We start from the raw sequence: 25,150 nt of genomic DNA, 5'->3' as shown, positions 1-25,150 counted from the left end.
CCCCCCAGCTCGCAAAAGCCCCCTCGCTCCAACCGGCACCCCCCTCCCGCGCGAACCATCCCCCTCCCGCCCAAACAACTTAAACTTACCCCCCTCCCCCTGTCTAGCGCAGGCACAGTTCATGTGCCTAGAAGATTTTCCGGCTTCCGGCTTCTGCCTGCCTGCCTTGAGCATGCATCTGCGCATGCTCAAGGACTTCTAATTCTCACTGTCGCCGAGAATCTTGGCGAGAGGGAGAATTAGAAGTTCTTGAGCATGCGCAGATGCATGCTCAAGGCAGGCAGACAGAAGCCGGAAGCCAGAAGATCTTCTAGGCACACAATCTGTGCCTGCACTAGACGGAGTGGGGGGGGGAAGGGTAAGTTTAAGTTGTTCGTGTGGGGGGAGGTGCCGATTGGAGCGAGGGGGCCTTTGCAAGCGGGGGGGGGGAGCGATGCCGGTTATCAGGGGGTGCTCGCAAATCTAGTCAACACTCGATTTGCGAGTCAAAAGTTTGCTGAGTGTTTTGCTCGTCTTGCAAAACACTCGCAAACCGGGTTACTCACAAACCGAGGTTTGACTGTATTTAAAATTCTATATGGGATTTTTTTCTCCATTGGTCGTTCTTTCGTTTAATTCTCAGCAACCACTGTATTCCAGGAGAATTCAGAAATATAAACTTGCCTTCCCTTCTATTAAGGGAATTAAAGCTTTAGGTAAGATGTCTATCTTTTGCTTTTTGTTTTGCAAAAATTTGGAATAATCTTCCTGCTGAAGTTAGATTTCTTCCTTCTTTACCAACTTTTTGGAAAACTTTAAAAACTTTTCCATTTCAGAAATTCTTAACAGACTCTTCGATATAAATAAGGATAACAAATAATGATTCCTGTGCTTAAATAGCTTGCTTTTCCTTGTCCTATATAATCTATTGTAAACCAAATCGAGCCCCATTGTTGGGAAGAATCGGTATATAAGATCAAGGATTGGATTGGATTGGTGTACTTACAGGTGCCTATTTTTTAATTATCGCTTCTTAAGAGAGCTTATTTGTTTATTTTTATTTTAAAAATTTCTATACCGTTGAAAACTAAACGGTTGACATAATTTGCATACATAATTTTCAAACAAAAACATGATAAAATAAACATGCAAACAATCCTCAGAAATCATGTCTACAAAATAATACCATAGCTTGCATAGCAACAATCATGAATAATTCATCGACTCTGCCAGAGAGGAAAATTATTGGCCGGAAAAAGACATCTACAAATAACTGCGATTGGGCTTATTATTCAGTTAATCTAGACCAGGGGTAGGCAATTCCGGTCCTTGAGAGCCGGAGCCAGGTCAGGTTTTCAGGATATCCACAATAAATATGCATGAGATAGATTTGCATCTCAAGGAGGCAGTGCATGCAAATCCATCTCATACATATTCATGGTGGAGATCCTGAAAACCTGACCTGGCTCCAGCTCTCGAGGACCGGAATTGCCTACCCCTGTCTTAGCTGATCTGTTCCCTGATTCTTGCCCTAGGTCAGGGTTAGGCAATTCCGGTCCTCGAGAGCCGGAGCCAGGTCAGGTTTTCAGGATATCCACAATAAATATGCATGAGATAGATTTGCATCTCAAGGAGACAGTGCATGCAAATCCATCTCATGCATATTCACTGGGGAAATCCTGAAAACCCGACTGGATTCCGGCCCTCAAGGACAAGAGTTGCCCACCCCTGAGCTATGGCACGATTGCAACATTCAAAATAAATTAAGAGATCTGAAATGCAGCAGATTATACTGTACATAGAGAAAATAGCAGATAAAGACCATATGGCTTATCCGTCCACAGCCTCTATTCGTCTATCCCAGGGGTAGGGAATTCCGGTCCTCGAGAGCCGGAGCCAGGTCAGGTTTTCAGGATATCCACCATAAATATGCATGAGATAGATTTGCATCTCAAGGAGGCAGTGCATGCAAATCCATCTCATACATAGTCATGGTGGAGATCCTGAAAACCTGATCTGGCTCCGGCTTTCGAGGACCGGAATTGCCTACCCCCTGATCTAGGCACCTGGGTGGTTAGGCACTGATATATAGAATTTCTCAGTTTGGGTGTAGTGGATTTGTTTAATGTTTATTGAAAGCTTCTATGCTGCTACTAATGACTGGGGAGTCAATTCAGAACGGTTTACATGAGCTTCTGTTGTGTAGTGCAGTGTTTCCCAACCCTGTCCTGGAGGACTACCAGAGCAGTCAGGTTTTCAGGCTAGCCCTAATGAATATGCATGGGGCAGATTTGCAAGCCTGTCACCTCCATTATATGCATATTCATTAGGGTTATCCCCAAAACCCGACTGGCTGGTGGGGTCCTCCAGGACAGGGTTGGGAAACACTGGTGTAGTGGATTCCAGTCTTTCCTTTGAAATGCAAGTGTATAAGAAATGTTGTTTTTAGGATGAAACAACTTCAAACAGTCAGCACCCGTCCTCTCCGCCTCCCCACGCTCCTTCCCACACCTCCCCCCGCTGTGTACGTGCCTTCACTTCTCTCCCACCCCAAACGTACCTCTAGCTCTTGGCCGGCACGAGCAGCAACCCGTTTCCCGTGCCAGCTTCGCCGCTCCCTCTGACGTCACTTCTGGGCAGGGCCAGATTTAGATGAAAAGAGGCCCTAGGCTATTCCACTTATGAGGCCCTTTCACCTCTCATTTTTAAGTTTGTAAATTACATGAGAGATAATAAAATACATCATTACTGTGATATATATCAATATGTTAAATGAAACATGTTGTTATTGGTACTAACCTTTATAAAAAATGTGACACGGATAATAAATAAAAAAAGTCGAGAACACTTATTTGGACATTTATTCTCAGCACCATATATAGTACTTGTAACAATAACTAATCAAACATAACACACAACATTGCCCCTTCCTATGTCCATAGTGCCCCCAGTGCGTCCTTCCTCACCTCACCCCCATCCGATGCCCGCCTGCCTCCCATCCCCCTTCCACTGAAACCCCCCCTCCCCGATGCCAGTCTGGGCCGCCCTGTCCTGACGGATCCACTCCCCGCGGGGCTGGGCTTTGCCCAGCTCTTTCTAGACTAACGTCTTTCCCTCCCCGATCCTCCTCCCAGGGCGAGAAAAAGAAAGGGAGAAGGCGAGTTGGCGCCCCGATCCCAAAGCGTAGAATTTCTCCTTATTTTTGGTTCAGTGTTTTAGTGTTCACTGTTTTTAGAATAGTGTAATTTTAATTTTGCTAACAATTTGAATGTAGGCCCCTCTTGATCTTGAGGCACTAGGCTGAAGCCTAGTTAGCCTATAGGAAAATCCGGCCCTGCTTCTGGGTCCCGCGCCCAGGAATGACGTCAGAGGGAGAGCTGACGCCAACGCTGGCAAGCACGTTAGTGATGCTGCTCACGCCGGGAAAGTTAAAGAGGTACGGGGGAAGGGAAGGGGCGCGTGGCGGAGGGGGACGGAGAAGAGGGCAGGGGAGAGGTGCCACCACCCCGGTCACCTCTCACCCTCACTACGCCACTGAGTACAGTACAAGCTGGATTATGCCAACTCTCTTGATTCCAGAATTTCAGCTCAGCTCAGCCCAGCTGCTGAAAAAGTTAAAATTTTTGCAAAATTAGGGGTCCTTTTACTAAGGTGCGCTAGCCGATTTTGCGTGCGCTAATAAACGCTAACGTGTCCATAGAATATAATGGACGCATTAGCGCGTGCAAAATCAGCTAGCACGCCTTAGTAAAAGGACCGCTAATTGGAAATAGCAGAGGATAACACACCCAGAGCCGGATTAAGGCATAAGCAAACTAGGCACATGTCTACAGACCAAACCTTTTGGGGGGGGGGGTGCTGTCAGATGTGCTGAGGTAAGGTTACCATATTTGGGGCCTCACAAACCCAGAGGCATATCCCTCACCCCATTCCCACGTTGTTCCGCCTCCAGCCATGCCCAGTTCTGCCTCAAGTCCCACCCCATTCCATCCCCAGTCCCCACCAACTCAAAGAGTAGCAACATTTCATACAAAATCTCAAAGAATAACAAGATTCCAGAATCCCAGAGAGTAATAAGATTCCTGAACCCCAAATTGTAGCAACATTCCATGCTACCAATCCAGGGCAAGCAGTGGTTTCCCCCATGTCTTTCTCAATAATAGGCTATGGACTTTTCCTCCAGGAACTTGTCCAAACCTTTATTAAAACCAGCTATGCTATCCGCTCTTTATCGAAATTATTTTTTCTACCTAATACAGGGACCAATATAGAAAACTACACAGGCAGAAATGTGCATTTAGCAGGCATTTGGAGATGCAGATCTCCCATAAGAGCCATAGAAAACATATTTGCTTCTGAGCAACAATGCCAAATAAAGGGTTAATCAGTGCTTTGCATCTAACTGCCAGTGCTTATGTCTCTTATTTTCTTCATTAGGATCTTTTTTCCATTCTTTAAAGGATGTATTTTTTGGCTGTAATAGCCTCTTTCACTTCATTTTATAACCACGCTGGCTCCTGATTTCTCTTCTTTTCACCTTTGTTAATATGTGGAATATATCTGGTCTGGGCTTCCATGATGGTATTTTTAAATAACACTCACAAAAAATCGGGGGATATAAAATCGTGATTCAGCTCTCACATTACATATATCATAAATATCAGTGCCTATAAAATCTAAGACTAGCAACCTAAATTTTTTTTGCTATTGTATTTATAAATAAAAAAAGTAATTTACTAAATAAAATGTGCCCAGTGCTCCTACTCACAGGTCGATCAAAACTGGAACAGTGATAAAGGGAACCATCACCGCATCACTTTGTTTCCTAGATATTAATATCTGAATGTAATTATAGCAACATATTAAAATTAAAACTATAAAGTTGTCACTTATCTGTAAATTGAGGTATATTGAGGCTTAATCCAGGAACACAGATAAGATCATGATGAATGAGTTCAAAGGTTCTTTTATACACGGTGGCCACCCAGGTTAAGGTCCGTTAAGATATTACAAATGAGTATGCAAAAACAAAAGAAAAGTGAAAACTGTGTGAAAAAAAGAAAGAGTAAAAAGTAGATCACTTTTTTTAAAAATAAATACAATAGCAAAAAAAATTTTGATTGCTGTTCTTAGATTTTATGGGCACTGATATTTGCAATATTTTTAAATAACATCCATGCCTGGTTTTCCGTCATAACCTTTGCTACTGATCCTTTTAGCTCAGCTCACAGACAACGGCCATCCTCACCTCTTTGTAAGAATATGTTTTCCGACCACATTGTGAACTCTCTAGCTATCGTCCTGCACACTTATGTTGTAGATCGCTGTCTCTACACAGCCTTGCCTCTTTTGTAAACTGTGTAGAACCAAAAGGCTTTTGTGGTATATAAAGAACATAAGAATTGCCGCTGCTGGGTCAGACCAGCGGTCCATCCTGCCCATCAGTCCATTCATGCAGCAGCCCTCAGGTCAAAGACCAGTGCTTTAAATGAGTCCAACCTCACCTGCATTCTTTCCAGTTTAGCAGGAACTTGTCTAACTTTGTCTTGAATCCCTGGAGGGTGTTTCCCCTATAACAGCCTCTGGAAGAGCTTTCCAGTTTTCTATCACTCTCTTGGTGAAGAAGAACTTCCTTACGTTTGTACGGAATCTATCCCCTTTTAACTTTAGAGAGTGCCCTCTCGTTCTCCCTACCCTGGAGAGGGTGAACAACCTGTCTTTATCTACTAAGTCTATTCCCTTCAGTACCTTGAATGTTTCAATCATGTCCCCTCTCAATCTCCTCTGTTCGAGGGAGAAAAGGCCCAGTTTCTCTAATCTCTCACTGTACGGCAACTCCTCCAGCCCTTTAACCATTTTAGTCACTCTTCTCTGCGCCCTTTTGAGTAGTACCGTGTCCTTCTTCAAGTACAGCGACCAGTGCTGGACGCAGTACTCCAGGTGAGTGCGCACCATGGCTCGGTACAGTATAGTTACAAGAAAGAAGGCTAAAAAAAACATCCAGTGGAGACCTCTGTCAAAGAACTCTACTGGTTCATATTCCAAACTCCAGCAGTGCTCAAATTTTGTTCTAAAGATGCTCCACTGGAAGTCAGTTTGAGCCTGACTAGAAGACAACACCTCAGATTGATGTTATTTATGTCTTTTTAACCATTTCCCTCATTTTATCGTAGTCACCCTTTTGAAAATTAAATGCCGCTACAGTAGATTTCTTTAGCGACATCACTCCAGATCAGTGGTATAGTAAGAGGGATGGTGCAGTCCACCCCAGGCACTATCTTGGTGAGAGCACAAGCACCTGTCCTCCTCTCCACCCTCCCCTGCTTCTTCCCCACCATCCACTGCCGTGCCTGCACACCACTTCCCTTCCTCCGTACCTCTGTAACATTCCTGGTACGGGCAGCGCCCCCAGCTTACTGTCGTGCCAGTGTCGACTCGTCCTCTGATTTCACTTCCTGGACCCCTGTCTAGGAAGTGAAGTCAGAGGAAGAGCCAACGCTGGCGAAGGTTGGGGCTTGCGCTCGCACCAGGAATTTTACAGAGGTATGGGGAAGGAAAGCGGCATGGGGGTAGGGAAGGAGCATGTGGAGGTGGGGGGGGGGGGCAGAGAAGAGGGTGGAGCACCTCTCACCCTCGCTATGCCACTGCTTCAGATATCAGCTCAAATTTGATTATGAGAAATTTCTACTATCTCAGGAATTGTTGGCACTGGGTAGCTCAAGTTGAACTATAATGCTGTGAATCAGCTCCTAAGTCTTCAGGGCAATGTTCAGTCTACCCTAGCAGCAAGTCCCATCCCAAACCTTACAGGGATATTTACTCTCCTGCTTCTGCTGCTATAATATTCAGGACTGATAATGTCAGGTGGGTCTGAGATAAGCATCATAAAACCAAGACTAACTCAGAGTGCCCTTGTTGACCTGAAGTTAGATTTCTTCTGATTGGGAACTTGAATTCATGTTTGGATTCCCATCTGAATTCTGATTGTATATGTGAGAGAAAGAGAGCAGCATTTTTACCTCTGACCACTAGATGTCCTCATAGTACTTCTGTTATCTTTTAGACGCCATCGGCTTTCCTGAGGCCTTTTTTTTTTTTTTTAACTTCAATATCATGGACTGAATAATGTCAACAGATCAAGCCTTGATGGAAATCCATATTTTATTAAAACAGGGCTTTGGATTTTGTAAATATATTTTGTCAGCTTATTCTCTTTTGCCCCTCCCATCTTTGCTTTGCCCCACTTATAGAAAATCAAGAAGTCCTTGCATGTGCAGTGGTGCTGAAGTGAATACAAACAGCTCTAGGAAACTGCTGATTAGCTGAGAGTATTATTCTGACAGTAGGAGCGTGCCAAAATTGGGGCCTAAAGCTATAATTAGAAAAAAAAAAGTTAAAGACACAGGACCCAATATTCTTAAGAGACTTATATGTGAAACATACAAGTCCCCTATCTGTGAATTTTTAGCAGAACCATCTGGATAGTGCTGCTGAGCAATGAAAAAAGGCTGTCCTAAATTAAACTGTATGGTTAGTTGCTGAATATTGCATTTATATGGATACACTTCGCCTTCCATATTCTCCTTCTGTATGTCAATGCGGATCCTAACCTAATTGATGTAAACCGCCTAGAATTCGTTGGGTATGGCGGTATATAAGAATAAAATTATTATTATTATATTCACTAGGGTTAGGGGCAGAACCAGTCCACGAATATGGAAAAATCATGAATAATCTTTAGGGCCGACTCTGACCCCCCCCCCCCCACCTTCTTGCCTCCTGGACCCTGGACCTCTCCACACCTTACCTGATAGTCTAGCGATGAAGGTGGGACAGAAGCGATCTTCCTACACACCTGCCTTGTGAACAAAAATGGCTGCCGTGAGCTCCTGATGTAGTCTCGTGAGACCATAGGAACTCATGGCAGCCTATTTTGTTCATGGCTCTGCATGGGGTAGGAGTATAGGAAGATCACTCCTGCCTCACTTAACCGCTAGACCACTAGGTAAGGTGTGGAGAGGTCCGGGAGGCAGGGGTGGGGCAGGCTTCAGAAACTTGTGAAGAACCAAAGCCGCAAATCCTAAACCTGCGAATTTGGAGGGAGAAGTGTAGGCAGCCGAGTTGAGCACTTTCCACGCTTATTCAGCATTGCCACTTATCTAAGGTTACCAGACTTCTGGATTTCCCCTGACATGTCTTCCTTTTGAGATCATGACCGGGGGTCCAGACGGCTTTTCAAAACCCGGCACTTTGTCTGGGTTTTGAAAAGCCTCCCTCAAAATTGCCGTCAGACAGGAGGGCATCCGCGCATGGGTTCATATTCAGTGGCGCGCAAGACGCTAGCACGCTGACAATCCAGCGCCGACAATTTTTAAAGAGCTCTGACGGGGGTTTGGGTTGGCAACCCCCCCCTTCACTTTATTGGTTAGTGTTTGCGCTGCTGTTGGATGAGAGTTTAGGGGGTTGGAAACCTCCATTTTAGCGAAAACGGAACTTTTTCTGATTTTTTTCAGGAAAAGTTCCGTTTTCTCTATAATGTGGGGGGTTTCACCCCTCCACGCTCCCCCGCAACGGCAGCGCGAACACTAACCAATAAAGTGGGGGGGGGTTGCCACCCCAAACCCCCAGTCAGAGCTCTTTAAAAATTATTTTTTCCCCCGCGCGCTTCTGTCTTGCGCCGAATTGTTGGCGCGCTGGCATCTGGCACGCGATTATCCCATCACCCCGCGCATGTGTGGATGCCGCACGATGACATCACGAGTGACGTCATCGCACCGCATGTGCGGATGCCCTCCTGCCTGACCAGAGCAAGGGGTGGGATTGGGGGGGGCGGGACTGGGGCAGGGATGGGAAGAATTGGGCGGGCCTGGGTCCGGATCTAAGGAGCCCAGATTTGCACCTTTGGGTGGGCCTGACAACCCTCCTCTGTTCTCTCTACCAGTTATCGAGTAGGAAGGTAACTTAACTTCAAACCCCCACCCTACACCCCTCCCCACCCCCAACTCTCTGGTACTTTTAAATCCTTTAGGTCTATGCCAGCAGTGAGCAACATTCCCCCTGCTCAAACTGCTCCCAAGCCTTCCCTCTGATGCAACTTCCTGGTCCCACAAACAAGTTGCATCAGAGGTAAGGCTTGGCTCAGCACAAAAAGGGAAACGTATAGTTGCTCGCTGTTGGAGAAGGCCTAAAGGATTTAAAAGTATTGGGGATGTTGGAGAAGTGGAGTTAAGTGACCCCCCTCCCCCCGATTTCAAGGTCAGAGGGATGCTGGGAGTCTTCAGTTGGCAGAGCTTGGGGGATCCCCACCAATCACATCATTGCTGGGTGGGCCTGAGTCCAAAATAGGTGGGTCTGTGCCTATCTGAGCCTACTCATGGGTGTAGGTGCTGAATATATGTATATTTTATATACTACAGCTGGCATTTAATAAAAATGCTTGCAGCTAGCTTTGAAGATCGACCCGGTGACCGACTCAAAGGGCTGGCTTAATATATTAAACATACTAGAAGACAGCAGATAAAAACAAAATGGGCCATCGTCCAGTCTGTGCAGTATGGAGGCTAGGGTTATAACTGCTGCTCTGTGCAAGTTACCTCTCATGATTAAGGCCCAGATTCAGTATAGGGCGCCCGTTCTCAGAAGCCACCAAAGTGCCAGTTAGAGAATTGCGTTGCCACTGAACTGATGGCAACAAGGGATCTCCCTACTGCGATCAGTTTAGCAGCCACAGCCCATCTCCCGCGCGAAGACTACCAGCAGGAGGGATGCCCAGTCCCTCCTGCTGGGACCCCCCAAAGCTGGCCTCCCCCACCCCCGAATGTCCACGGTAGGAGGAGTGCCCAATTCCTCCTGCCACCATCCCGCTGACACATCCGGCAAGAGGGATGCCCAGTCCCTCCTGCTATACACCCCCCCACACCCCTCCCGTAATGACCGTTGCAGGAGGGATGCCCAGTCCCTCTTGTCGGACACCCCCCACCCCCTCATAATGACTGCGCCCCATAATGACCGTGTAATAACCATAACCTCCACCCCTTGCAAAGGTAGGCTGCTGATCCCTCCAGCTGGAAATGCCCCCCCAAGCCCAACTGGACCCTCTCCCCCCCCCCCCCCCCCCGCCTAGCCCAGCCAGACCTTTAGTAGTTGGCTGGATGGACGGATGCTTCCTCCGTCCGTCTAGCAAGCCCACCTTCATCTGAATGGCGGGCCTGCCTCTTCCCGGTGCATTGTGGGATGTACCAGGGAGTGGCCTAAGGGATCTGCCCAATCAAAATCTTAGGCCGCTCCCAGCACATCCCACAATGCACTGGGGGACAAGTCTAAGATTCCAATTGGCCCAGGCACCTAAGGCCTCTCTATTCAGATGCTGGCCGGATGGAGGAAGAATTCGGCTGGCCAACTACTAAAGATAAGGGGGGTTCAGGTGGACTGAGACTGGTCATCCCTCCTGGGCATCGTTCATTACGGGGGTGGGAGTGTCCGGCAGGAGGGACTGGGCATCCCTCCTACTGTGGTCATTACGGGGGTGGGGGGGTGGAGGTGTGTCCAGCAGGAGGGACTGGGCATCCCTCCTTCCATGGTCATTGGGGGTGGGGGGGATTGTCCGACAGGAGGGACTGGACATCCCTCCTATTGTGGTCATTATGGGGGTGGAGTGGAGATGTGTCCAGCAGGAGGGACTGGGCATCCCTCCTTCCATGGTCATTGGGGGGGAGTGTCCAGCAGGAGGGACTGGACATCCCTCCTACTGTGGTCATTACGGGGTGGGGGGTGGAGCTGTGTCTGACAGGAGGGACTGGCCATCCCTCCTGCCACGGTCATTACGGGGGGTTGGTGGGGTGTTCAGCAGGATGACTGGGCATCCCTCCTGCTGGAGGATGTGTCAGCGGGGTGGTGGCAGGAGGAATTGGGTACTCCTCCTGCTGCGGACATTTGGGGGTGTGGGGGTCTGGCTTCAGGGGGACTGGGCATCCCTCCTGCCAGTAGTATTTGCGGTATTATTCCAAACCTTTTTTAAACTCAGCTAAGCTAACTGATTTTTCACCACATTCTGGCGATTAGGACATCCAAGTGCCGATTTGAGATGCTTTTTGGATGTCTATGTTTTTTTATTATTAGCCTGTAAGTTTCTACATATTTCTTTTGTCAGAACTTAATTAAAATTGTGAATGAATCCTTGTAATATGAGGTAGGTAAATAAAAGTCATAATTTAATTTCCAAGCAAAGTCGTATTAACTACGAGTACCTCTTACTTATATGAAGCATAACATGAAAAGATTATACAGGTGCTGCCTGATAAGGTATAAACAGATCTAACACTCTCACTGGTCCACTTTAGCTCTGTCTTCAGCTCACACTTTGCTGTTTCTCTCAGACAGCTGTATGGCAGAGCTACTGGCACTCTGCTGATGTTTCCACCTCCTTTTACTGGCAGGAGAGTCTGCACTAATCTGCTGCACGTCATCAGCTCTTTAGCTAGAGCTGATGCAAACAGCCTCTGCTCGGGCATCTGTAGTCGCTGCAGAAGTGGCTGCGCTGGAAGTCTGGAAACCTCCACAGTCTTAACTGTTTCCCTGCCAAACATGAAGGACCCACTCAACACATTCAATGAGTGTAGAAGTTTCTGGTGAGCTTGATATTCAAATATGAAAATCAATACACAAGTAAATGCATTATTCTTGTCTTGGTTTCCTGACATCATAGAGCCATCTTCCAACAATCACAATCATTATCCATAAAGCTCTCTGTAAGCATGCTTCAGAATATGCCTTGGATAACCTCTATCTCTAATTCTATAACAAGGTAACTAGATGTTGCTCAGGTTGAGTTGAAAGTCACTCTAGGTCAGTGGTCTTCACTAATTTTTAAGTTGAAGCCACTATGGATCCAAACGAGTGAAGGAGAGCTGTCAAATACCTTCCCATGCAAGGTCATGCCACCACTGACCAGTGTCTGTCAGCAACATCTACTCCAACAATCCGCCTTCACACTTTCTGTTGAGGGTATCCTCAAGGAGGTGAGCATTTCCAAATGCATTCTTTTCTTCTACTGAGAAATGTCTTGTCTTTCAAGCATGTGACTTTTCCTCCCATCCACTTTCTCATCATGCCTAACTCAACCTCGCCTCTTCTCTGCCCCTACCCAGCTCAGGGGGTGATATGATAGAGGTCTATAAAATAATGAGTGGAGAGTGGAAAGGGTGGATGTGAATCGCTTGTTCACTCTTCCCAAAAATACTAGGACTAGGGGATGTGCAATGAAGCTACTAAGTAGTAGATTTAAAACAAACCAGTGAAAATATTTCTTCACACAATGTATATAATTTTAATTATATTTTAATTCTATTTAATTCATTACCAGAGAATGTGTTGAAAAATCAGTTAGCTTAGCGGAGTTTAAAAAAGATTTGGATAATTTTCTAAAAGAGAAGTCCGTAGGCCATTATTGAGATGACTTGGGGAAATCCACTGCTTATTCTTAGAATAAGCAGCATAAAACCTTTTTTACTACTTGGGATCTAGATAGGTACTTGGGACTTGGGTTAGCCACTGTTTGAAACAGGATACTGGGCTTGATGGACCTTCAGTCTGTCCCAGTACAGCAATTCTGATGTTATGTGATCCAAATGTAGGACAATCAAGCCATTGCGACATCACTGCTGAGGTTGGCTCTTAGACATTGGTGGAATGAGGCATTATGACATCACAATCTCAGCTCTGGAATGTTGCTAGTCTTTGGGTTTCTGCCAGGTACTTGGGACCTGGGTTAGCCACTGTTGGAACCAGGATACTGGGCTTGATGGACCTTTGCTCTGTCCCAGTATGGCAATTTTTATGTTCTTACTTTTCAGATAGGCGTCAGTAAGCATCCTTAGATGTGGGAGGGCACCTCCACTTAGGGGTCCTTTTATCAAGCCTGCCTCGCTAGGCGCCAACGCCTGCATTGAGCAGGCGTTAGTTTTTTAGCCTGCTGTGGGGGTTAGCGCGTGATGAAATGTCTGACGCGCTAACGCGGCTTGATAAAAGGACTCCTTAGATGTCACAAGGCACCCTAAGAGTTCATTGCCAAATTTTTAAATTGTTTAATATATATATGTGTGTGTGTGTGTGTAATTTTTTGATTGGCTGAAAACCAGCGCAGTCAATTATGCTGATTAAACTAATTATCAAAAGTTCAACGCGGATCACATGTGTTGCTAGGCAGCTGCAATTAGGGCGCTTAGTGGTGCCTAATATAGGTGTCCTATATAGAATCAGGCTCTTAGGGCTGGATTCTGAAAAAAGGCGCCAAAAGGCACCAGCAGTCACCTAGATCGCAACTGCTGGCACCGAACTTTAAAAAATTAGCCACTCGGTGCCCTCTGGGATGGGTGCCTGGATCCATGGCACATAGTGACGTCACAGCCCGCAAGTGGACATGGCACCGGAAAGGTAGGCTGGTAAAACCCTGGCGTCTATTTCCAGTGCCTAGGGTCTTTCTTAGCCCTGATTTTGGAAGCAGCGCCTGTCCATGATTGACACCGCTGCGGGAGGCGTTGCTTATAGAATCAGCCCCTTAGTGTAGGGTTGCCATATTTTTCTCTGGGAAATGTGACCCCGCCCAGTTCCACCTCCAGCCCCACCCCACCCTGCCCCAGCCCCACCCAGTTCCACCTCCAGCCCAAACTCCACCCCCACAAAGCCTCTTCTCTTCTTCCAGATGAGCTCCAGCCACGTCTGGAGGGCCTGGAGCAAGCGCGGATGGATGCAACATCATCTGCGCATGCTCAGAGGCCCTCCAGATGCGGCTGGAGCTCGTCAGGGCTTTCTAAAACCTGGCCAGGTTTGGGAAAGTCCATCCGGGAGCCCGGACAGCCCTCTAAAAAGAGGACATGTCCAGGTTTTCCTGGACGTCTGGTAACCCTACCTTAATGCCTTCTTAATAGGAGGCGTTATACTGCTCCCGTGTTAATTTTTTTTAAATGGCCGCATGCCAACGGTAACATTAGAACATGACCAGAAAAGCAAAAAGTAGCAAAATGCTTTTGTTGACATCGGCGCTTAGTGCATGGGAAAGTCTCACATAAGAACACGCTAATTCCGTGTCATTGCACAGCTTAATAAAAGAGCCCCTTAAACTTGAAAATAATCATGGTTTTATGTAACTCTGTCTGACTGATGGAATCAAACTACGGATTCAAGTATATTTGAGGATGGTTGGTATAAACTCAGTGCTAGAAAAAAAAGAAATCTCCTCTAGTGTTCATGCTGGAGCTAAATTAATCTCCAGCTGCACCACCTACACAGAAGTGCACAATATGGGGACAGATAAGGACTGCAAAGCCTGCTTATCTGCAGCTTTCCCCTCTGTGCTTTCCATGTCATTGCTTTATTTAATTCTTTTACTGTGATTGTCTCTATCACTTTCATTAGCAGATAGCTCCATGCATCCCCTGCTCTCTGTGAAGAATTGCTTGCCTACAGTACTTCTTTCCAACCTCACATTATTACCTCTGGTTTCTGAATGCCTTTTCTACTCATTTTGAGGAAAAAAAAAAAAGATATTGGATTGTCCCCAACCCTCTTTTCCTTTGGTGCATACGGGCTAAGTAGAAGGATCTCATTGTGAATGAATTACACTTGATTTACCTGTGAAGTTCACGGCAGCATTCTGGGACAGGCTCATTTCCTTGAAGCTGAACCATCCTTCAGTCAAGTAACATAGTAAATGACGGCAGATAAAGACCTGTACGGTCCATCCAGTCTGCCCTAAGGGCTCCTCTTGCGAAGGTGCACTAGCGGTTTTAGCGCACGCACCGGATTAGCGTGTGCTATAGCGTGCTAGACGAAAATCTACCGCCTGCTCAAAAGGAGGCGGTAGCGGCTAGCACGCACGGCAATTTAGCATTCGCTATTCCGCAAGTTAAGGCTCTAGCGCAGCTTTGTAAAAGGAGCCCCAAGTTATACCCATTAAAAAATACATGATTAGATTAAGTTGTCTCGTCTTTGGTATTTCTGGGTCATAGACTGTAAAGTCCACCTGGTATTGTCCTAGGTGCCAAATGCTGAAGTTGCCATCTAATCAAGCCATTGTGACATCACTGCTGAGGTTGGCTCTTTGGCATTGGTGGAATGAGGCATTATGACATCACAATCTCAGCTCTGGAATGTTGCTACTCTTTGGGTTTCTGCCAGGTAACATAGTAAATGACAGCAGATAAAGACCTGAATGGTCCATCCTGTCTGCCCATAAGTTATATCCATTAAAAAATACAAGATTAGATTAACTTGTCTCTTCTTTGATATTTCTGGGCCGTAGACTATAAAGTCTGGTATTGTCCTAGGTTCTAACTGCTGAAGTTGCCATCTAATCAAGCCATTGTGACATCACTGCTGAGGTTGGCTCTTAGCCATTGGTGGAATGAGGCATTATGACATCACAATCTTAGCTCTGGAATGTTGATACTCTCTGGGTTTCTGCCAGGTAACATAGTAACATAGTAAATGATGGCAGATAAAGACCTGAACGGTCCATACAGTCTGCCCATAAGTTATACCCATTAAAAAATACATGATTAGATTAACTTGTCTCTTCTTTGATATTTCTGGGCTGTAGACTGTAAAGTCTGGTATTGTCCTAGGCTCCAAATGCTGAAGTTGCCGTCCAAGCTCACTCCAGCCTATCCAATCATCCCGTTGTTTGCAGGATATCTACAGTAGAGTTTGGCCAGTAACATCCTCATCTATAATAATAAAACCCTTAGCGCACATGTGCACTTGAAACTCCGTGCTTCTGTGCCTCCGCATGCGCAGTACAATAATCTCACCTTCTGCCGCCGATCACCCATGCCAGCTTCAGCTGATTTCCCCGTGTATGAAAATAGCCTGTTTTCTCCTATCACCGTATAGTTTTGGAGCAAATCGCAAATATTCATAGCATGAGAGCTCATAATGTAACACATTGCGCCGATTTAAATATTACTTTCTAGACTCGTTTTGCTGATGAAGTGCATTGATAAACGAGATTAGGAGCATCTCTAATTAATGTCCAACATTGATGAGTTCCATCTGCCCTGATATTGTTTCTCCATTGTAGCAATGTCCTGGTGAAACATTTCCCCATGCTCATCACTAATGCTACCAAGATTATTGGGGAAAAAAATCCAGATGCGAGTGGAGAAAATGAATTTTTAGTTTTAACGTTTCAGAGATTGTTATAACATTCACTCCAAGCATTAGAAAATATAGCGAAAATGTTAATTTTTGCATTATAATGCTCTTATGCTAAAAATCAGAGGGTTATACCGAAAAATTAAGGTCAGTTTTGAATTCAGCGACCCCCAAATCGCTATAGAACACCCTCTACAATTCATGTCCCAGTGTTGTAGTTGGAGAGAGGTGATACTTGTCACCAAAGAGAGAGACAGGGGCCAGCTTAGCATACCATGGTAGCTGATCAAGAGCAATATATGGGGAGGGGCTGATATAATTGTCAATATGATTTTGCTGCTGGTATGTCATTTCTTAATCCTTTGTGGGCCCACAGAATAGAAGAGAAATTTGACAAAGATTCCCCTCCTTCCCCAACCAGTACCTCAATTTTCAGAAAATTACCATTAACCTCTCTGATGATAATTGTATGTATAAAACCCTAAGCGCGCATGCACACTCTTACCAGCGTGTTCTGTTTTCCATGACCAGTAGGTCTCCACAGCTAGGAGAGCGCATGCGCGCTTAGCGGTGGCAGTGGCCGATTGATGGAGGCAGCAAACATGCCGCGACTCCCCCCTCCCTCACCCACCGCTAGAGAAACATCGCTATGGCTTGCCGCATTGGACCGCAAGGAGGTTGTTGGGAGTGCTGGTGGCGGTCGCGTGCACAGAATTGGCGCTTGGGGGCAAGGAAAATGGGAGATGGGCCTTATTTGCACTCTTATACCTGGTGGCCGCCAGACAAATTGGAAATCGCTGGCCTCCCTGCTCTCCACCTCGCGCAGAGCTCCATCCAGGAAAAACGGCACTAACAGACGAAGTTTATTTTTAAGATTAAAGGTGCTGCGGCGGTTCCTCTCACGAGCCGCACCTGCATCGGAGAAGGCTTCCGACGCAGGCGGCAATCGTGAGAGGAGCCGGCGCAGTACCTTTAAACTTAAAAATAAACTTTTACCGGTAGTGCTGTTTTTCCTGCGGTGCTCTCTCTTTCAGTGAATGAAGCATTGCGGCACCGAACAGTTTTGTTGAAGCAGCCAATTTGACATCAGTGTGTCTATTCTGGAGAAGTGAGATCTCCTTGACCACAGTGAGTGCGATGGTAGGCCAGATCGCAGGAAGCGAGGGGGGGAGGGGTTGGGGAAAATGCTGCTGCTGCTGCACAGGGACCTGGAGAGGAAGGGAAATAGCGCTGCTGCTGCTGCTCAGAGAAGTGGAGCTGTTTAAACGCCCTGATCACCACTACGTCTACACTAACAACATATAATCAACCAAAAACAGCCTAAGACCCCAAACGCCCAACACTAGAGCTTTTAGGCGAAGGAGGATTCGCCAGTCCTTCGCCTAAAAGCTGGATTCTGTAACCGGTGTCTTTCAAAAACAACACCAGTTACAGAATCCATCCTCCCCCCCCCACACACACACACACAACATTGGGACAGGAGGAAGTCCAAGGCCTCCTGCCCCGGAGACCCGTGACCCCCCCCCAACAACATCGGACCAGGAGAGAGCCCAAGCCTTCCGGGCCCAGCCGATCCGCGACTCCCCCTCCCCGCCGATTACGATTGTGGCAAAAGGGAGCCCAAGCCCTCTTGCTCCGGCGATCCGTGAACCTCCCCCCTCCCCCCGTTGATTACGATCGAGCCAGGAGGAGCCCAAGCCCTCCTGGCCACGTGACCCCCCTCATACAAGATTGGGCAGGAGGGAGCCTATCCCCTTCTGCCCAGGCGACCACCCTATCCCCTACCCCTACTAAGATCCGTGCAGGAGGGATCCCAGGCCCTCTTGTCCTGACACAACCCCCCCATGATCACCCCCCCCGAACCCCTGATCAGCCTGCCGAAAACCTCTCCCAAGCTGCTGACCCGCAAGACCCCCCCCCCCGCCGACCCTGCGACCCCCTCCGACACCCCCCGTACCTGAAAAATGTTGGCTGGATGGACGGGTCCCAAGCCCGTCTGTCCAGCAGGCCAGCCATCCCTTGAATGGCTGGCCTTAGGGCCTGATTGGCCCAGGCGGCTCAAAGCCCGCCCACATGATGGCAGACTATTGTTGGAATCTTATGCGAGATTGTCCTGGCAGATCACGCTCTTGGCAGTCTTACGAAAGGAGCTTCATGTGTGTCGAATGACTGGAAAGTTTGTATCATAAACTTGTGCTTTTGGTATGAAATAAGTAGATTTTCATGTTGTACACTTTTCTTTCCATTTTAATATGTTTCCTTTATACTTAAAAGATACTAATTTTAACACTACATTAAAATATCCTGATTTTTTTAATGGGCGAGCCAAGTGAAGAGTGGTATATGGCACATGTTCTGTATCTCAAAAACTAGAGCTGATGGGAGAAAACTAGAGCCATTTTTGGAATCAGCAGGTCAAATATATCCAGAAAGAGGCCTAACATTTGAGGCACCAAAATAAGTGTTGGCCAGTGCAATCTTTGTATCTAGCAAGCCAGTCCCCAGCACCTCTTTTCTTTCCCTCCTCCTGAGATGAGGACATTATTTATTCATTTGTAGAAGCAGTTAGAGTAGGCCAAAAGCCAGTGCCACCTGTGTGCTGTATACTGATTCCACTGCACTGCCAATTCCTCTGTGCAGGAGATGGACAGAGGGTGAGCAGTGCATGATCCCTGCCATTTCATGTCTTGAACAGCATCTTCTGCCCGGGGAGTGGCACATTTTGTTTTTCCCTGTGAGCAGCAGACAACGCTCCAGCTGTGAAATTACATCTGTAATCCTGTTGATCCCGCAAGAGTGAAGAAGGGAGAAGGGATGCTTAGAGCAATTCCCAAGTATAAGAAGCTGTATCTTGCGTATTAGTCAGAGGATTTTCAAACATATATATGTTTGAAAGGGGTGGCTTTGTGTCTTTTTAATCATCTGAGAATCACTGGAAAGGTAAAAGGCAAATCAGAGCCAAGGCCTCGTAGCTCAATACTGGGCACTCGTAACATCAAACACTCTTAACCTGGCAAGTGTATACTGCTGTCATAGAAATATCTTCAGGATATGGAAGGATTTATCGTATCAGGGAACAGCAGACAGTGCCCTGTCAAACACAGAAGCAAACAGAAATAAATGTCTCTGGTCTTAGCAAGAAATGAAGAACTTGTAGATATGTTTTTGTATCGCTTCTGCACAGACAAGGGAAATACATGCAGGGCTGGATTAACACTATGGGGTCCTTTCACTAACTTGTAATACCATTAGGCTTTAGCGTGCCCTTATGCACGCCTTTCCTAGGGTTACCAGATTTTCCATTTGGAAAATCCAGACCCCTAGGCCCGCCCCAGGCCCGCTCACTTCCACCCATCCCTGCCCCGTCATGCCTCAGTCCTGCCCTAGCCCCGCACCCCCCAACTGCCTGCTCTCATCGGGCGAGAGGGCATCCACACATGGTGGATGCGGCACGATGACGTCACGTGCTTGCGCGTGTGCACGTGATGTCATCCGGTGGCATCCACGCCTGTACGGATGCCCTCCTGCCCGGCGATGTGGAGGAAGCTTTTCAAAACCTGGACAAAAGGAGGACACTTCCGAGGAAATCCGGAAGTCTGGTAACCCTAGCCTTTCTCATTTTATTGTAGTAAGGGGGGAAGGAGGACGGACTGTCTTGGGTGCTGTCTTCGCAGGGGTCACCGGCTCCAGCGCCTCTCCTCCTATCTGCCCTCTGCTTACCTCTTGAAATGTTTGCCGGCGTGAGCAGCATGTTCCACTTGCTGCCTGTGCCGGCGTCGCTCCCTTCTGATGTCATTTCCTGGTCACAGCAACCAGGAAATGAGGTCAGAAGGGAGCTGACGCCAGCACGAGCAGCAGGTGGAAGATGCTGCTTGTTCAGGCGAACATTTCAAGAGGTACACGGGGGGTGGGGGGGGCACTCAAAAGATCTCTAATAACAAGTTTCAAGTTTAATAAAAGTTTGATATTGTCACATTATCAAATAATTTCAATGTGATGTGCAAAAGTAAAAATATGTCTTGATAAAGCAGAAGGAAAAAAAGGATGAGAAGAGAGGGAACTCCCCCCTCCCCCTTCATTCTACCTCAAACCCTGCCTTTAACTTATTACTTAACTTGCCCTCCAACCAAGTAAATTCATATCTTTCAATGTGCTCTGCTCAGACAAGCAATTTCGGAACCCACGAAGGAAGAAGCGATGCTGGATCTGGTGCTCACCAATGGGGAAAGTGTCTCTAACGTCCCACTTGGTGGAAGTGATCACACAGTTTGGTTTGGTAGAATAGGTAAAGTGGAGGGGCAGCCATATAAAACTCAACGTCTTGGATTTCAAACGTGCGGACTTTAGTGAAATGGGGGAGTACCTGAAGAAAGAGCTGATAGGATGGGAGGACATGAGAAGTGGAAAAATGGTGGTCTAAACTGAGCCCCCCTCTTTTACGAACGCAGGGCGCGGGTTTTAGCTCCGGCAGTGGTGGTTAGTGCTCCGATGCTCGTAGGGGAATTCTAGGAGCGTTGGAGCAGTTACCATCGCTACCGGCTCGTAAAAGAGGGGGTGAAAGGAGCAATGAAAATGGCTACCGAATTTTATGTGAGGAAATAAACAAAAGCAAGAGAAAAGGAAACTTCTATGGAAACGGTAGGGAATATAAAGGGAAAAGAGTTAGCGTTCTTGAAATATGAATAAAAAAAGCTCATGAAGAGGAACACAGAAATGAATGTTGGATGAAACTGAAAGTAGCCAAGAGGAATACGGAAGATTGATTGGCTAGAAATGTAAAAAGGAGAAAAACTTTTTTTTCAGGTATTTTAGTGAAAGGAGGAAGGCTAAAAATGGGATTGTGAGACTGAAAGAAGTTATGAACCGCTATGAGGAGAGATGAGGTAAAAGCAAACGTGCTAAACAAATTCTGTGTTCGCAGAAGAAAATCATGGAGAAGGACTGTGTTTGGCTGGCAAAGGTACATATGAGAATGGAGCGGATATATTCCTACTAGAAGTTTGAGATCAGAGGACAAAACCTTCTAGTAAGTCCATCGCTTAGTATAATAAATACAAGACAAGAGACGATCTTTGCGGTTACAACACCCATTAAGGAAGAAAAATCATAGTAACATAGTAGATGACGGCAGATGAAGACCCGAATGGTCCATCCAGTCTGCCCAACCTGATTCAATTTAAATTTTTTAAATTTTTTCTTCTTAGCTATTTCTGGGTAAGAATCCAAAGCTTTACCTGGTATTGTGCTTGGGTTCCAACTGCCGAAATCTCTGTTAAGACTTACTCCAGCCCATCTACACCCTCCCAGCCATTGAAGCCCTCCCAAGCCCATCCCCCACCAAACGGCCATACACAGACACAGACCGTACTGGCCTAGTTCAATAGTTAATATTATTTTCTGATTCTAAATCTTCTGTGTTCATCCCACGCTTCTTTGAACTCCGTCACAGTTTTCCCCTCCACCACCTCTCTCGGGAGCGCATTCCAGGCATCCACCACCCTCTCCGTAAAGTAGAATTTCCTAACATTGCCCCTGAATCTACCACCCCTCAACCTCAAATTATGTCCTCTGGTTTTACCATTTTCCTTTCTCTGGAAAAGATTTTGTTCTACGTTAATACCCTTCAAGTATTTGAACATCTGAATCATATCTCAAATTTAAAGGGCTGTTAAAATGCTGGTTGTACAAGGATGCTTTTCAGACCTAATCATCGGAGTCTCTTTTGATCCCATTCTCTGCATAAACTCACATGTCCTCTGTCTTAGGCTCCGAGAAATTTAATTTTAAAAAAGTTCTTAATTTTCTTTTCAATTTTTATCAATCCTTTTCAATTTTTTTACCTCCTTTTTTGTACTTTCCTTTCATGTGTCCTTTACTATGCTTATTGCAGTTCTCCCTACTTCCCTTATGTGTCAGTACGTCATGTTCGTGTGTTTCTGTTGCAGTTAATAATTAAGGCCCTGTTTTTAATTGTAAATTGCTTTGAATTAATGATATTGCGATACATCAAAATTTTAATGAAACTTAAAACTTTGGGCTCCTTTTACTAAGCTGCGATAGCGTTTTTAGCGCGTGCAGGATTTGAGCATGTGCTAAACCCGCGCTACGCAACTAGAACTAACGCCAGCTCAATTCTGGCATTAAGGTCTAGCATGGCAATTCAGCGCGCGCTAAAATCGCTATCACAGCTTAGTAAAAGGAGCCCTTTATGAGCAACTTGAAAAATTGAAGGTCGACAAAGCCATGGTACCGGCTGGGATCCATCCCAGGAAATTGAGGGAGCGCAGAGATGTTCTGGAGGATCCTTTTAAAGATTTGTTCAATAAATCCCTGGAGATGGGAGTGGTTAGAAACATAGAAAATGGAAACATAGAAATAGATGGCAGATAAGGGCCACGGCCCATCAAGTCTGCCCACCCCAATAACCCTCCCCTACCTTTCTCTGTGAAGAGATCCCACGTGACGATCGCATTTTGTCTTAAAATCAGGCACGCTGCTGGCCTCGACCACCTGCAGTGGAAGATTATTCCAGCGATCAACCACCCTTTCGGTGAAGAAGTATTTCCTGGTGTCACCGTGTAGTTTCCCGCCCCTGATTTTCCACGGATGCCCTCTTGTTGCCGTGGGGCCTTTGAAAAAGAAGATATCCTCTTCCACCTCGATACGGACCGTGAGATATTTGAATGTCTCGATCATGTCTCCTCTCTCTCTGCGTTCCTTGAGTGAGTATAGCTGCAATTTTTTCAGCCGTTCCTCATACAGGAGATCCTTGAGTCCCGAGACCATCCGGGTAGCCATTCGCTAGACCGACTGAGGAGTAGTGGCTCGTGGCCAGTAGGGGGTGATGTTTATGGGACATATGTGTCAGTTAAGGCCACGCCCAAATAAAAGCGTACGAAGAAAGGTGAATATAAATCTGAATATGGATGAAGTCAAAGCCAGAAAAACACACTACAGATTAATATAAGGGAAAGCATAATAATATTCTTTTTATGTACTTTGCTATTAGGCTGGATCATGAAGGAAATCACATGGACTCCATTTTGGGTTCTTGTGTCTTTGGAATCCATTTTGTGGTCAGTTTTTCCAAGTCTTTGTTTAGGCTTCTCAGCATCGTGGTGTTAATTGATACCAGATGTGCCATAGGAAGACGTATCCTAAACTAAGATATAACATGCATTAAATATGAATGGCCAAGATATGAATGAAAATTATGAATGAATGGCCCGAAAGTATGTGATTGTGTGACTGTATTGAACAAAAGAATGGGTTTTGAAAAAACATATTACAGTATATATATTTGCAACCTAAAGAAATTCAAAGGGCACCATATCTGGAAATAATTAACAGTCTCTAGCATAGAAGGGAGGAAAACCAGCCCCTCCTTCTCTTCTAGGAAGGCTTCTGTGTGAAACTGTCAGCTCAGAAAGCCCTCTTTTCCTTTAAGAATGACAGGCAAGCTGAGAACATTTCAGCACGTTTGCAGATTTCTCTTAATTGGAAAGGTTATATAATGTAAATGTATATTCAGAAATGAATGTAAACAAACAAATAGGATTTCTGAAACTTTTTTCTTTGTCTAACTTTAAACACCTCCTTTGTTGATTTTTATTGGCTGTCAAACTGATGATGTCACACTGAGCCAAAAGTATATAATGGGAGTGTCTCAAAATATTGAACTGAGCTCGTTATCAGAAGGCCAGCATTTTGGCAACTATAACAATCTCCCACTAGCGCAACTGTTAATGTAAGCAATTATGCTTTATTCTTTTGAGTCTCATAATGGAAAAATATAAACAATAACTCAATAAATCATAATTATAATTATTATAACCTTGCACTGATGTCATTTGCATGTTTTTTGTTATTTTTCACACCTTGAGCTTCATAAGTGCGCGGCGTCCAATTTCCCATGCTCACCGACTCAAGTGGAATTGGAGAAGAGTGTATTTATTATTCAATTTTCTATACCGTTCTCCCAGAGGAGCTCAGAACGGTTTACATGAATTTATTCAGGAACTCAAGCATTTTCCCCTGTCTGTCCCAGTGGGCTCAAAATCTATCTAATGCAGGGATGTTAAAGTCCCTCCGCGAGGACCACAATCCAGTCGGGTTTTCAGGATTTCCCCAATGAATATGCATGAGATCTATTTGCATGCACTGCTTTCATGGTATGCTAATAGCTCTCATGCATATTCATTGGGGAAATCTTGAAAACCCGACTGGATTGCGGCCTTCGAGGAGGGACTTTGACACCCCTGATCTAATGTATCTGGCGCAATGGGGGGATTAAGTGACTTGCCCAGGGTCACAAGGAGCAGTGGGGGTTTGAACCTACAACCTTAGGGTGCTGAAGCTGTAGCTTTAACCACTGCACCCCTTAGAAATCAAAATGTAGCAAAAGTGAGCCAATCAAGCCATTGTGACATCACTGATGAGGTTGGCTTTGAGGCATTATGACATCACAATACCAGCTCTGGTTACCAGAGACAGAAACTTTTCACACCTATACCGTTCTCCCAGGGGAGCTCAGAATGGTTTACATGAATTTATTCGGGTACTCAAGCATTTTTCCCTGTCTGTCCCTGTGGGATCACAATCTATCTAATGGACCTGGGGCAATGAGGAGATTAACCCCCTCTTATACTAAGGTGCGCTAACCGATTAGCGCGCACTAAACACTAATGCGTCCATAAACTAACATGCATAAACTAACTAAGTAAAAGAGAGCCTAAGTGACTTACCCAGAGTTCCTATGAGCGTTGGGAGCAGCACAGAGCATTCAGAGCGCCAGCCTGCCCTATAAACCACTTCTGCAGTCCTACTTAAACCCAACTTCCTAGAATAGCATCTAATCTAGAGGCAGTGACATAGCGAGGGTTAGAGGTGCCTGGGGCAGTGGCACCCCTCCCCCACCCTTGTCTCCACCCCCGCTCCTTCCCTGATCCCCCCCCCTGCCGCGCACATGCCCTCTTCCCTTCCCCCGTACCTTTAGTTGTTCACCGCTGCAAGCAAAAATTTC

This window comes from Geotrypetes seraphini, chromosome 3 (genome assembly GCF_902459505.1).
Source record: "Geotrypetes seraphini chromosome 3, aGeoSer1.1, whole genome shotgun sequence".
NCBI lineage: Eukaryota > Metazoa > Chordata > Amphibia > Gymnophiona > Dermophiidae > Geotrypetes > Geotrypetes seraphini.
The sequence above is the reverse complement of the archived record's forward strand: the minus strand, read 5'-3'. Positions refer to the sequence as shown.